This window comes from Neltuma alba, unplaced genomic scaffold (genome assembly GCF_004799145.2).
Source record: "Neltuma alba isolate B1F8T4 unplaced genomic scaffold, ASM479914v2 tig00012763_pilon, whole genome shotgun sequence".
NCBI lineage: Eukaryota > Viridiplantae > Streptophyta > Magnoliopsida > Fabales > Fabaceae > Neltuma > Neltuma alba.
Genome location: NW_021637174.1, coordinates 602792 through 617061, shown reverse-complemented (window position 1 = coordinate 617061; position 14270 = coordinate 602792). Strand labels below are relative to the sequence as shown.

Genomic DNA, 14270 nt, shown 5'->3' with positions numbered 1-14270 from the left:
AATCATCCCACTTTTATCCTATGTCACAAGAAGTAAAGAAAGTTTTAAATGCAAAAGAGATGATAAAATTGTACAATCAAGTTCTTTAATAAGAGTAAAATAGGTAAATTTTATCAATTTAAAATACATTTAATGATTTAACTGCTACCTTGTTAGGAAGCTTAACCAGAAAGTAGTAGAGAATAAGTAATCAGTGTTATTAATGACTCTATTTATGATCACAATACATACAATGCATTAATTTCTCTTAAATTTTTAATTCAATTACTCCCTCAATTTTAAAATATAAATCTTCTAAAGTTTTAGTACACAAATTAAGAAATCCAATTAATAATTAATAATTATATATTAAAGCCTGCAAGGGTCGGGTCCGACTGGTCGCAAACGGGAACGCAAGGCGCCTTCCCTACCATGTCATGGGCTCGATACCTGCGAGTGCACCTGGGATTAGTCTGGCCGGATGGGTTGGGATACCCTGAGTTAGCAATACCATCCTACTCAAAAAAATAATTATTATATATTAAAATACTGACCGTATTACAAAATTTGCATTTAATTTTATACATTAAAAAACATTCCTAGGTTACTCACATAAGAGTGTAATAAGAAAAATGTTAATAAGCGATGTTTTAAACTTTTAAACAGACATGCAAATTGTTAGGGTTGTAGTTTAATTGATGTCAAACATTTTTCTTAATTTTTTTAAGTGTGTGAAATTGTGAAATTGAACTTTTTTTTTTTATATAGAAGGTATAATAGGCGCGCAAGTTATTAAAAAAACATACTTATAGATTCAAATAATTTTTTTTATAAACTTATACTATTAACAAAGCTTCTTCTTCTTCTTCTTCTTTTTTTGAAATCGGTATAAAAGGACCCGAGGGAGTACACTTGCAGACAATTTTTCTTATATTTTGCATAATTTAAGCGGTAAAATAACATATGTAATAACTAATTGATAGTAGCAGAATGTTTCTCACATAAATTAACTGGATGGGACTTCATGCTTTTTAATTTTTATGAAGGGTGAAAAGTTTGGAACAATTTACAATTGATATTAAATTTTAAAAGCAAAATTATTTACTCATTGATGTCTGATGATATAAAATTTAAAGAATTACGGACATTTTGCAATCAAATGGAAACAAATAAAAAAAGTAGCCACTGTTAAAAAAATAATCAGAAATCAATTAGACGTCAAACACAACATATTCACCACTAGCTAACAAAAATATTGATGCGAAGATCCAATTTTATTGTATTCAGTGTACATGTTTTCCTTGTTACTTATTGAGTTCAGCTTTATTCATTTTCAAATAAAAGCAACAAATTAGCACCATGTTCTCTTCCTCTCGTAAAGAAAAAGGCAAAAAGAATTAATCGAAAAAACGAAAACAAACAAAAATTAATACTTTCTCTTAAGGTGGTAAACCCTGATGATGATGATGATAATCGTAGTAATATTTTAATAAAACTTTTTTTCCAGCAATTTTTTAAATAAATTTATCTATAATGAATCAAAATTTCAAGGTTCAACGCGGATGCTTCAAAAACTTGTACAGTTATTATGTTTTATCCTAAACATGTATGTGTCTGGTTTCTAGATCTCCACTAAAAATTATTTACATCATATAAAGAAAAAATATAATAATGTATGATACAAAATAATATATTACATTAAAAAATACTTCATTGTTTCTATTTATAAGACAGAGAGATAACATTTTTTTGTCTTAACTATTTATAAACCACTTCATTAAATTTTCAACGCGAATATACTATTTTAGATAATTATCTTTTTTTGAAATGTGTATATATTAAATAAGGATAAAATTAAAAAATTATCATACTTTAGGAAAAAATTAATGCATTTTGAACATGATCTTAATCTATGTAAAATATACTAAAAGTGTCCATTCTTATAAATAAGTGGAGAGAAGTAATAAATTCACTTCTTCCCAGACTTTTTTTTTTAAAAAAAAAAATCTGATTGCTAATAATGCCGCTCTATCGGCAAGAACCATGCTTTTTGTTGGGATTATCAATGGACATATGTATAAATGCAACTTCTCCTCTAATTTATAAACTGGATTGTCACTTTCCCTAAGTTTTAATATTAAATACGATTTATTAATTACCAATATACGTGGCTCATCCCACGTCTTAAATTCAAACCTCAATTGAATCATATAACTAAATAATACTCCTTCGATCATTAATATAAAACTTATTTAACAAATTTGATTAGATTAAGAAAGTTAGGTAAATTAGTTAATTATAAGAAAAGTAACATTTTTTCTAAAACACTATAATCATCTTTCTTAATACCTCATCTCGTTGTTCTACTTGATTATGATTGAAAGAGTATTTATAGGAGTAATTTAGAGAAAATTAATATATATGAGAAATTGGTCTTATATTTAGAATCAAAACCAGCTCAAGAATTGAGTCCTATATTAAGGATCGAAGGAGTATTATTTTGTTGAGTTCGATCCTATACACACAGTGACACAGTGAGCATGCCGGGATATATAACAAATTTATACATATATATACTATCTCCGGTCTTAAATATAAAAGTTTAAAAGTTAGTTAACTAATTTAAATAGATTAAGAAAATAAGTTAAGTTAGTTATTTATAATAAATATGTATTGTCTTTATTAAAATTACCAATATACGTGGCTCATCCCACTTCTTAAATTCCAACCTCAATCGAATCATATAACTAAATAATACTCCTCCAATCCTTAATATAAAACCTATTTAACAAATTTGATTAGATTAAAAAAGTTAAATAAATTAGTTAATTATAAGAAAAGTAACATATTTTTCCTAAAACACCATAATTATATTTCTTAATACCTCATCTCCCTTTTCTACTTGATTGTGGTTGATGGAGTATTCATATGGGTAATTTAGAGAAAATTAATAAAGATGAGAAATTGATCTTATATTTAGGATCAAAACCAACTCAAGAATCGAGTTCTATATTAAGGATTAGAAGAGTATTATTTTGTTGAGTCCGATCCCATACACACAGTGACATAGTGAGCATGCCGGGACATATAACAAATTTTTATATATATATACACACACTACCTCCGATTTTAAATATAAAAGTTTAAAAGTTAGTTGACTAATTTAAATAGATTAAAAAAAAAGTTAAGTTAGTTATTTGTAATAAATATGTATTGTCTTTATTAAAATATCCTTACTAAACAAACAAGTGTCTTGACTAAAACTATCATTATTAGAAGAACTATATTAGAAAAAATTGATAATCATAAGAGAAAAAAATGAATTGAGATCTTATATTTATTATCAAAATAAAAAAAAAGATCTTATATTAAAGATTAAAAAATATATTTTAATCGTTGCTGATTTAGCTTGCATGTTTTTTTTCCTGTCATCAATCGTCCGTACGTACCATTTAAAAGTAGTTTGATGGTACTGTAGATGACAAATCAACTTGATGATGATGATGATTTGACCCTTCATTAAATTTTTAACAGTTTAGATGATTGATATATGGACCGTTCTCCATGATTGCCAATATGTTAATATATGGTGATTTGACCATTCTGTTTTTTTTGTCCGCCGCGATTTGACCATGTACTCTTCCTGTCCTTAATATATAGACTTAATTTTTGAGTTAGTTTTAATTTTAAATATAGATATTCTTTCATCCATAATCAAGTAGAAGAGAGAGAGAGTATTAATAAAGATGATTATGGTATTTTGGAAAAAATGTATCACTTTTCTTATAATTAACTAACTTACCTAACTTTCTTAATCTAATCAAATTAGTTAAATGGGTCTTATATTAAGGACCGGAAGAGTATTATAAGAAGGTAAATGTAAAAATTGTGTGGGGGAAAATAATATCATAATTTTAAAAATGACATTACTATATCCAAGTAAATATGTCAAAAAAATTTTGTTTCAATTTATTAAAAATATTTTTTAAAAATAATTTTGGGGCATTCCAAATACTCTCATAATTTTACTTCAGATACACCCAACATTTCGATTGCTATAATAATAAAATTTTACTCAATTTTTTTTACGGGTGCAATTTTTTCCAGGTGCATCAATTAGTGGTATTTAATGCGTTTGTTTTGAGGACAGACTAGTTTTATTTCTTCAAGCTTTGCATGCCGTTTGCATTAAAAGAAGTATAAAATCATGGCAAAAAAAAAAATCAATTTAGAGTTTTAAACCAGCAATCCAAATCGTAATTTTCTCTTGGCCTGAAATCCAAATTGCAATAAAACACGGAGTAACGATAAAAATTTTAAAGAAAGACTAAAGTTTAATTAAATATTTTAATTAATGAGAGTTAAGTCTGCCAAAAGTTTCGTTCCGTACCGAACTGAGGAGGGGGAGGCAATAGAGCCAAATGCAGGCAAACTAGAAGCTGCAGGCTACCAGGCGTGGTCCTCATATGTGGGTACGTACGTATACATGCATATAAATATATATATATATATATTATCCTTATTATTTGTCATTTGTAAGAGTTTTTCATATGTTAAAAACAACATTAAATAGATAAAATCTTTACTTTTGTTCTTATTGAGGAGAGAGCATTAAAATTAGTATATTTTGTCTCAATCATTTCTTTTCTGCACTTGTGCTATAATTAATAAAGATAGAATTGCAGATAAAAACATTTAAAAAAATATAAATGACAAAAGAAAAAGACTAAAATCTCCCCATAAGTGATAAATACTAAGCACTAGAGCCACATATATAATGTCACTCGTCACGCTTAATGTTTGTCTTTCTACTCCAGTCAATTTTCGGTTTCCACATAATTTGGAATTATTTATAATAGGTAAAAATTGTAAAATAAATAAACAGTTTAATTTCTTTCAGGATTAGATTGAACTATTTAATTTGATTTAACCGGTCATTATTAATTGGGCAAATCAGTTTTTCACTGCATGCCTTTGAAATATTCCAAAAACTTATTCAATTGGAAAATGATTAAATATATTTACAGAATTTTATGTTAACTGTCGAGAGTCTAAGACATGCTCATTTCCAAGGACAGACAACCTAACATAATATGCTTTCTGGTCTTATTTATAAGTTACTTTTAATACGTTTTATACAGATGCAGAAAAACTTTAAATTTCATTAACTCTCATTTAAAATTTAATAATTTTTTAACTTTATCTCTATTTAATATACATCATACCTTATGTAAGCAAAATCAACCCAATAATAAATAAAGGATAAAATTAAATATCCATATAAAAAAAATTTTGTCTTATAAATAGAATTAAAAAATATCTGCTTCCTATTTTATAAATAGGATCAGAGTATGATGGAAATAAACATAAGAGGAGATAAGTAAATAAGGGAATTTGAATTAAATTGAAATGTTAAGGTAAATGTCTTTTCCAGCATGGGCATTAATTGGCTGTGTGGGGGTCACTTTTTTTTTCCCATTAATCTTCCCCACGCCTCTCTTCTCATCTTGCACCCCTTCTCCACTTACCTCAACATGCACACTTTCATTTTTTGTTTCTGGGCAAGCAAGCAAACAAAAGTTTCAGTTACAGACCTCAAAAATAGACAAGGACTTCTAAATGATAATATTAATTAAAGTAATTTTTTAAGCTTGATAATTGACATCAATTTTAACTGTGTAAATTGCCCAAATATGTAAAATTTAAAACTAATACTTTTTTAATATAAAAACTATTTACCTAATTTAAGTAGATTAAAAAAATTAGTTAAATTAATTATTTATCATAAATAATTATTTTTTCTCTAAAATTTTCTTATTACTTATGTGTATTAGTTAGAACTGTTATTTGATTAAACATTTAATGTATACATCTATTATAAGGACAACTTTGAAAAAATAAATAAATGTAAGAGAAAAAGTAAATTAAAATATTATATTTATGATTAAATTGAATATCAAACTAGATTCTATGTTAAGAATCAGACGAAGCATTTTTTTTTTTTTAATGAACGAATATAGGAGTATTTTAGTAGAGGTAACCTTTGAGCTTTTAACTTTAATGGTCTTCGAGAATGAGTTTTCTTGAATTCTTCAAAAGAAACACCTTAAGCTTTAATCGCTCTGCCGCTGTCTGTACAGTGCGCATGCAAGACTAACCGCATGCACGCCTCCTGTTCTCAAATTAATTATTATTAATCTACCAAATCATATACCCGATGAAAAAAATTAAATAACTGACACTCATTCTTTTAGCGTGCTATAACTCAGTTCCCACACCTTAAAAACCAACACTCAGTTCCCAAGTCATCCACCATATGCTGACAACTCAAACTAATGGGAGTTGATCTAACGGAGGGAATTAATCCTTCACTAACGAATTAATATTCAAATTTTTGTTAAAAACAGTCCTCATATCTAATATTTGATAGTGTTTTAAATAAGATTATTTTTAATAGAAGGATACATATGCGTAGAAAAAAAACAATTCAGAATATTGTTAAGATGAAGTTGCATTAGCATCAAGTGGGATTAAAATGAAAATGCTGATGGGCTATAGATGAAAGGCCCAGGCTCAGGCCCAATATAGCCTACTAGACCCTTTGTTTTTAAGCTCATATTTTTAAAATTATTTTTCCTGCAAATTAAATACATCCATCTCCCGAATTTAATAAAAAAAAATGAGTAGAGTTTAATTTTCAATTTTATTGTTCTCAATTTTTTTTTTGGATACTTTGTCTCGCTAGGACACAAAAAATTACATCTAAAATATTAAATTACTGAGAAAACGGAAAGCCTACTTCACTTTTATGGGTAGACAAATTAAATAGATATAAAAGTAAGTCATGAATCCCAATGTATATTTATGCCATCTCTCCCCCCTCTCAAGCCTGATGTTATGCTTTGCTGTGTTACTCTTGAAGTTTGTGTGTGTGTGTGTGTGTGTGTGTGTGTGTGTGTGTGTGTGTGTGTGTGTGTGAGAGAGAGAGAGAGAGAGAGAGAGAGAGAGATGAGAATGATCTGTATCATTCAGAAAAGAAAAATGTGGTGAGATAGTAATGGAAGAGGACCACCGGATGAAGAAGGGTGGCTTTCAAGCAAAGAGAGGAGTGAACATGTTCACGTGTTGGGTAGTTAAAGTCACTTCCTTTGTGTTATTGTTTTTGAATAATAGGGCATGCTCATAGCTGGCTGATACAAAGAAAGAGATATGGGAACTTAAATAGACATTAAGATGATGTTTGGATTAGCTTTAAGTACTTTCGTGAAAGCACTTTTTTTTTTTTTAAAATTGATTTCAGGAGTATTCAAACTCACCCTAATAGTCTAAGGTTATAAGAACGATCAAATCCTTGACCATCCGTTTACCAGGAAATTTTCACATTACTGGGTCTACACGCACTTTTTGAACTAACCAATCTCATTAATATCATATTCCACTAGGAGAGCAGTGACGTTTGGAAGATCTGGTTCATTGCTTTTGATGAATCAGTAGCAATCTCATTCAAGCAGATCTTGAGACATAAGCCTTTGAGCATTCACCCATTCTTCGATGTTCTTTTCTTCACCTACTCTATTATATCGTGCCCCAAATGGAAAAAATATCAATTTAAAATAGCAACTTGTGACCAAAAAGAAAAAATCTATAATTGTTATATCATCCTATGATTGACAATGATGAAATAAATTATAATTGGTGAATGTCTAAATGAAGAATAATAGATATCTAAAGAATACTGCTTCACAAATCTTAGCAGCATGAATGGGCTTCAATAGCCTAAACTGGGCTAATGCCAAAGCTTCATGCAGAAGCCAGGTGGCACCGTAGATGTTCTCTTGCTTGATATGCAGTCTGAGAATGTGTCCACAAGCTGCTCTGCAAGAGATGTTGGATCTCCAATGAAGGTATCAATATATACTTTCACAACCCTAACTTCTTGGGTTGTTGCTCTAAAGCTGTACCAAGTCAGAAATTTCTGCCTAAAGGTCTTCTCTATATGTCCTTCACACTCTAATCTTCTAATCACCTTCACATAATACTCAAAATCTCCATCAGAAGAAAACCCATCTGCATCACACTCCTCAACTTGTTGCCTTTCCCCATTTCTCTTCTTTGATTTGATTCCATCCTGAGGGCATTGTCTCTTCCCAGACCCATTTTCTTCATCCTTGGCCTTACAACTCGATTTAGACCTCCCCTTTCTTCCTGGCCCATCCTTAAGCATTTCCAGCTTGCATGGAGTGATGGGAAGGCCTTCCTCTGACCTACCTGCTGCGCAGTCCCTCCTAGCCTGAGGCAGCGGATTAAGCCCATTATCAGTGATCATGTCCTCAGTGACTTGCTCCTCTGGTGAGTGTTTTTTTCCAAGCTTCAACACATCAGAACTAGGTAAAGAAGGGCCAATCTTTCCTACAGCATGTTCCTTGTCTGATGAGGAATCAGCATTTGCCGGAAGTCTACCTTCACCAGTGTTGGAACAGTTAGTGAGGTCACTGGATAAAATTCCTGAAGCAAGCTTGTCAGTGTCCTTTTGATCGGTAAGATGATTCTCCACCCGGTTATCGGTCTGGTCACAATCTGGGTTACTGTTATTAATTTCATCTTCTACTGATGAGGGATTGGAAAGGCTGCTACAGTTTGTTACTGGGCTTTGAATTCTTTCCGTTGTTGAGCAGTTGGGCGCTTCTTCATCGCCTTGCTCAGTCAAAACACGGACTTCACACATGCTCAACTCCCTCAAATGATTGAAGGCAACAACTTTGAAGACGTATTCTGTGGCTGGAATTAGATCCCTGATACTGAACTTTCTGTCTGGTAGATACAACGTGCGAGTTGAGTCCAAGGGATAGTCCACATCATGAGCCGCACGATGCCACAAATTGTAACCAACAATACTTTCCCCAGATGGGTTTTCTGAACCCAAAACTACAGTGAGCGACGTTGCAGCGATATCTTCAAATCCCACCATATCTGAGGCGACCAATTTTGTATCTGCAATATCATCAAGCATGAATAATCACAAACCGTAGAATAACCAAATACATAAAAAAATTTATGCGTGGGCGGGTGGGTTTTAATGGAGCATAATGGCATAGTATAGTCCATGCAGTCAACTCTACCTAATGGGATAGCGCTGGTTGTAGTTGTTTGCAGTGGTGGTGGGTATGTTTTGGGGGGCGCTGAAAATTTACTACCACATTATGCTTTACTAGTCACTGTTGCATTGAAACCAAATAATAATATAATATGAAGCTTAACTCACAAATCTTTGAAAACCATATCCGAAAATAGTTGCCTCCAACTAACATTTACTTAGCGTCTCACAAAGATCACAAGCATAATATAGTAATCAAAATAAAGAAATGGTTACCTTGATATGCCGGACCGGGTGATGGAGGCAAGACTACTTCAGAAAGTGATGAATCCAGCAATTCCAAAGCAGAACCACAGAGTTTCTGGACCTCTGGTCCTGATGGAAGTCTGTTGACAATTCCCCTACCAATCTTCGCTGGTGAGCTAGTTAATGGGCCAACCTCAGTTTCAAGTTTCTTGACAGCCTCATCAATTATTTCATAAATTTGTTTATACTTTTCAGTCCCTTGTAAAAGTTTTTCGGTCAAGAAGACACGATAGCAAAGAATGTCCACACGTCTGGTACACTTTGCCATTGACAGTTGTTTTCTACAACATCTAAATACATATAAAGGAACAAACAATCAGCCGCCTAGCAGAAAAAAATTAATAGCATTTGATTTTGGATAAGCTAATTGATTACATGTTAAAACCACCCTTTCCCTTAAAAGGGAAAAAGCTACAAAATACCTATACAAGTCAAGCATCATAAAAGAATTATGGACTTCCACTGGCTAAATGCTATTATCATAGAAACATGATAATTGAAACCTAATGACCAGATGAAACTAACAGACCATAAACCAGATGCAGACAACGCTTGCTCACTAGGGAAACTTGAAATAGAGGACAGAATTGAAGCAACACCAAAAACATGCATAGTTGCAAGCATACACCAAGAATGCGTACACGATCGCTAATCCAATACAAGAATAGCAGTCTAAGCAAGTAAGCAACGACAACTTGCTCCTTTGTCCCAATACACTTCATCAAGAAAGCAGTCATTTTAATATAATTCAATGCAGCTCCAATTTTCTTGCTAGATCTCTGTATTCCTTAGTCGAGATTTCTATTTAACATAATAATTTCACTTTTTCAAGAAGTGCACACTGGACTACTAAAGTCCTTCTTTCCTCATAGTCCGTCAAGACTTTTCATTGGGTCTTCAAGTCTCCCTGTATGAATGATGAAAACACACATTCCCAAATACAATCATGATCTTGATATTAAAAAACTCAAATCATTTAGTTTCGGTTGCGTCAAATACTCCCAAATATCAAGAGAGAGAGTAGGGAAACGAGGAGCAGCCAGCTTTCAATACGATATAATAAATAATATTCGAAGCCGTAAAACACATATATGCATAAATACAGACCATTACCCGAGCAAATCATTTACTTTCCCACATGAGACACAGCAGAAATCCCCATCAAGCTTGGGACGAACTGCATTTTTGGCAATGCCGGAACCATCATGTTTTAAAGCACATTCAAGATGGCATGACAAGCCACAAGAAACACCACGAAATGGAGGGTCAGAGTTACATATTAACCATAGGCTAGGATCTTTGTTGTCATCATATTGATGACAAATGCAGCACGAGCATCTTTTGCAAAATGCATCTGCTTGACTTAGGGTAGCTTTGCAAGCTGAATTCTTACAGTATGTGGTGCTACTACTGCCCAAATCTCCATCACCATTAGTGACTAGACCACTGTTTGCTGGAAGAGGCAGCCGAGACGGATTCTCTGTTTTCTCCGCCTTTTAGCTGGTTTCTGCTCATTTGCATGAGGAGAAAGCGGTTCAAGATCTGTTGTAATTTCCTGGTTTCCTGATTTCTTTTCAGAGACAATTTTTAAAAGATTTTCTATGATTTTCAACTTTGTCAAGCCAGTGTACTTCCTTTCTTTTCCCATCTCTGCACACAGGATTTTCAAAATCTCTTGTCGGCTCCATGACTGCAACGTCTCTGAAGCACCCTGGGACTTAGAAATCTGATAGATAAGTTCTCTTTTTTCTTCCATACTCAACTTGCTGCACTTAGATGGATCGAGCGTGGCACCTAAAACACAGGACAATGCGAAAAGCATTTTAGTAATTATTACATTAATCATTAAATATGTAGGAATATGTTAAACTTTCCAAGCGGCGAAGGAAACTATAATTAGCTCCCGAAGATTCCATCTTCTATTTCTCTTTGCTTCCAGAAACAGATTATTTTGAGAGGCTAAGCAACTACTGATTATAATACACAGCAAATGCAGGTAAAAGCTCAGGAACCAACACAATAGTAGTATATAATTTTCAAAAAAACTGCAAATATTTCAAATTTCAACAGAAGGAAGCGCTTCTAATAGCTCTCCGTTAAAAGGGGAGGATAATAATAAGAAAAAGTTCCCCACGGTTTTTTGAGTGTTGGGAGATTCGACAAAGAAAGGGACTTTGGGATATTGCAATTGTCACCCGAGATTCAAAAGGAAGCAAACAAAGAGATCACAAAAACAATAACGATAAAATCCAGAAATCATAAAATGCTCCTGCAGTACGCTTAAAAACCATTAGCTGGACCATAATGTTGAATCCTGACTACAACGCAAATAATAAATTCATACATACAAATCCAATCGCACAAGTTTCAGCCAAAAACCAAATGAATCAACGACTCGCAGGCAATTTTACCTTCTAAAGTTGAATCCATAACTATAGCTATTCAACAATGAGAAAGAGCTCAACACATTGACACCTAACCCGATATCTTCTTCGCACCTGCAGACCTGGAAAATTTGGGATTAAAGAGATGACAAGAAAATAAAAACAAAAATACCCAGAAAGGGAAACAAAAAGGAAACGGAGAAGGTAAGACTGAAAGGGAATGGAATAAGGAGTACCAAGGAAAGGACGAATGAAATTGCAGGGAAAAAGAAGAACCCATGAATCGAGAACTCCTTCTCAATCACTCTCTGTATGCCTCAAGGGCCATTGTTTGCAGAAGTTAGAGACAAGGAGAGAGAGAGACCACAGAAACAATAAAGAAAGAGAGAGTGGGGGAGATGAAATGAATGAGTCCTGCGAATCAGGAAGCGGCTGCATGTTCACTCAAACCATTTCCCTTTTTTTTAAGGCGTTTCAGTTAGCCTCTTGGGATACTACAAAACCTCCTCAATTACCACTCTGACCTTTCCATTTTATTTATATCTATAAATATATATATATTCTTAGGTATCTTGTCATTTATTACTTTCCATCAGTCCCTTTCCTTAACATCTCTGACTATTATTATACTTCTTCTCCTTCCATCCTTATTTATTTATTTATTTATTCTTATAAATATGCAAAAAAGAATTTTAAAAAAATTTACATATGTTAATTATATGAGAATTAACTTTTTAAATTTTATTCCCCACTTGGTATCACAGTTTATTTTAGATTTTAACTACTTTTATTTAATGTCCTCCATTTTACAGGAATATTATTAAAACTAAATAATAATTATACTTTAAAATTTTTAAAAAATGTAATTAAAGATAAGATGAAAAATTCACATCAATGTCACATGATTGTGTCATATTTTTTCATTAAACGTGTCCACAAGACTAACCATGAACTTAAAATGGGAAAAATCAATTACTATGGCTTCGTTTTGAAAAGAATAGGGAAAAGAGAATAATGAAAAAAAGGGGGGAATTTTTACTATCTTTAAAAGTTTTTTCTCCTGATATTATCTCGTCTCTATTTTTTTTCCCCTCTCCATTCATATAATTTTAACCTAATTATAATTTAGTTTTTGAAAAATATCTAGATGGCACCCATTTCTATATACTCCTCCGGTCTTTAATATATGACCCAATTCTTGAGTTGATTTTGGTCCTAAATATAAGACTCATTTCTCATATTTATCAATTTTCTCTAAATTACCCCTATAGATACTCCCTCAACCACAATTAAGTAAAAGGGAGAGGGGGTATTAAGAAAGATGTTTATGGTGTTTTAGGAAAAATGTGTCAATTTTCTTACAATTAACTAACTTACCTAACTTCCTTAATCTAATCAAATTAATTAAATGGGTCTTATTATATTAAGGACCAGAGGAGTATTAAACAATAATGTAATAACAATGTCCCGCCTACTCTACCCTATTAACACATGCCACATCATGATTTATAAATGCTCAATCGTTTATTCATATATGAGATGATAAGATTTTGGTATTAAAATTTGCTGCGAAGATAATTTTCTCATTTATGTGTGTCTAATTTTGCAATTGATTGGAAAAAATTATGTACTTTATGGATTGCATAGTAAAACTATTATTTTTTTTCTATTTTTTTAATAAATATTCAACTTATAGAAGAAAATTATAATAAATGCGATTTCTTTTATATTGAGAGAAGAATGGTTAACAAAATATAAAATAAGCATTAGTTTTAGTAGAAAGTGATTTGGCCACTTAAGCACAAGGTTTTGAATTCGAGTTCATGTGAGTACAGAAAATACCTTTAAAAGGACTCCCTCTAATTCAACTCGATAATGCTCAAATATAACATAATCATATAGACATATGAAAAAATAGTAAACAAAATAATATAATTAATCTATCGAATTTAATATATCACACAAAACGCACATATAATTCGTTCTAATTTTTTATAGAAATAATTCAAGCATGTGAATAAACTGTGTAGACATGTGGCAAGTGCAATATGTACACTCTCTTATTATACTTCTAACATGAGTGTGGAAATAATAAATACTCATCTAATCGGATTTATAAGTTACTTTTAATATGTTTTATATAAACTAAGAAAAACCTTAAATTTTATTAATTCTCATTTAAACTTTAACAACTTTTCAATTTTATCTTTATTTAATATACATTATACTTCATATAAACAAAATCAATACAAAAATAAATAAAAGGTAAAATTAGACATCCATATTAAAAATTTCTCAATGTCCTGTAAGTCAGACAAAAAAAAATCTTCCTTTCCTGTTTTACAAATAAGGTCAGGAGAGTACATAATAAGATGTTGTTTATAATTGTTTAATTTTTCTTTTGTTTTTTTTCTTCTTTGAATGTGTCCGTGAGAAGTGGTTGTATTTTGAAGAAGGGTATAATTGTCCGTGCAGAAGCAGCCCACAGATCCTGCTATAATTGCGTC

General features: G+C 31.6%; 1 pseudogene; it reads right to left on the bottom strand.

Moving 5' to 3' along the window:
- Positions 1 to 7582: 7582 nt before the first annotated feature.
- Positions 7583 to 12206, bottom strand: LOC114730714 (VIN3-like protein 2; annotated as a pseudogene).
- Between the last annotated feature and the right edge of the window lie 2064 nt (positions 12207 to 14270).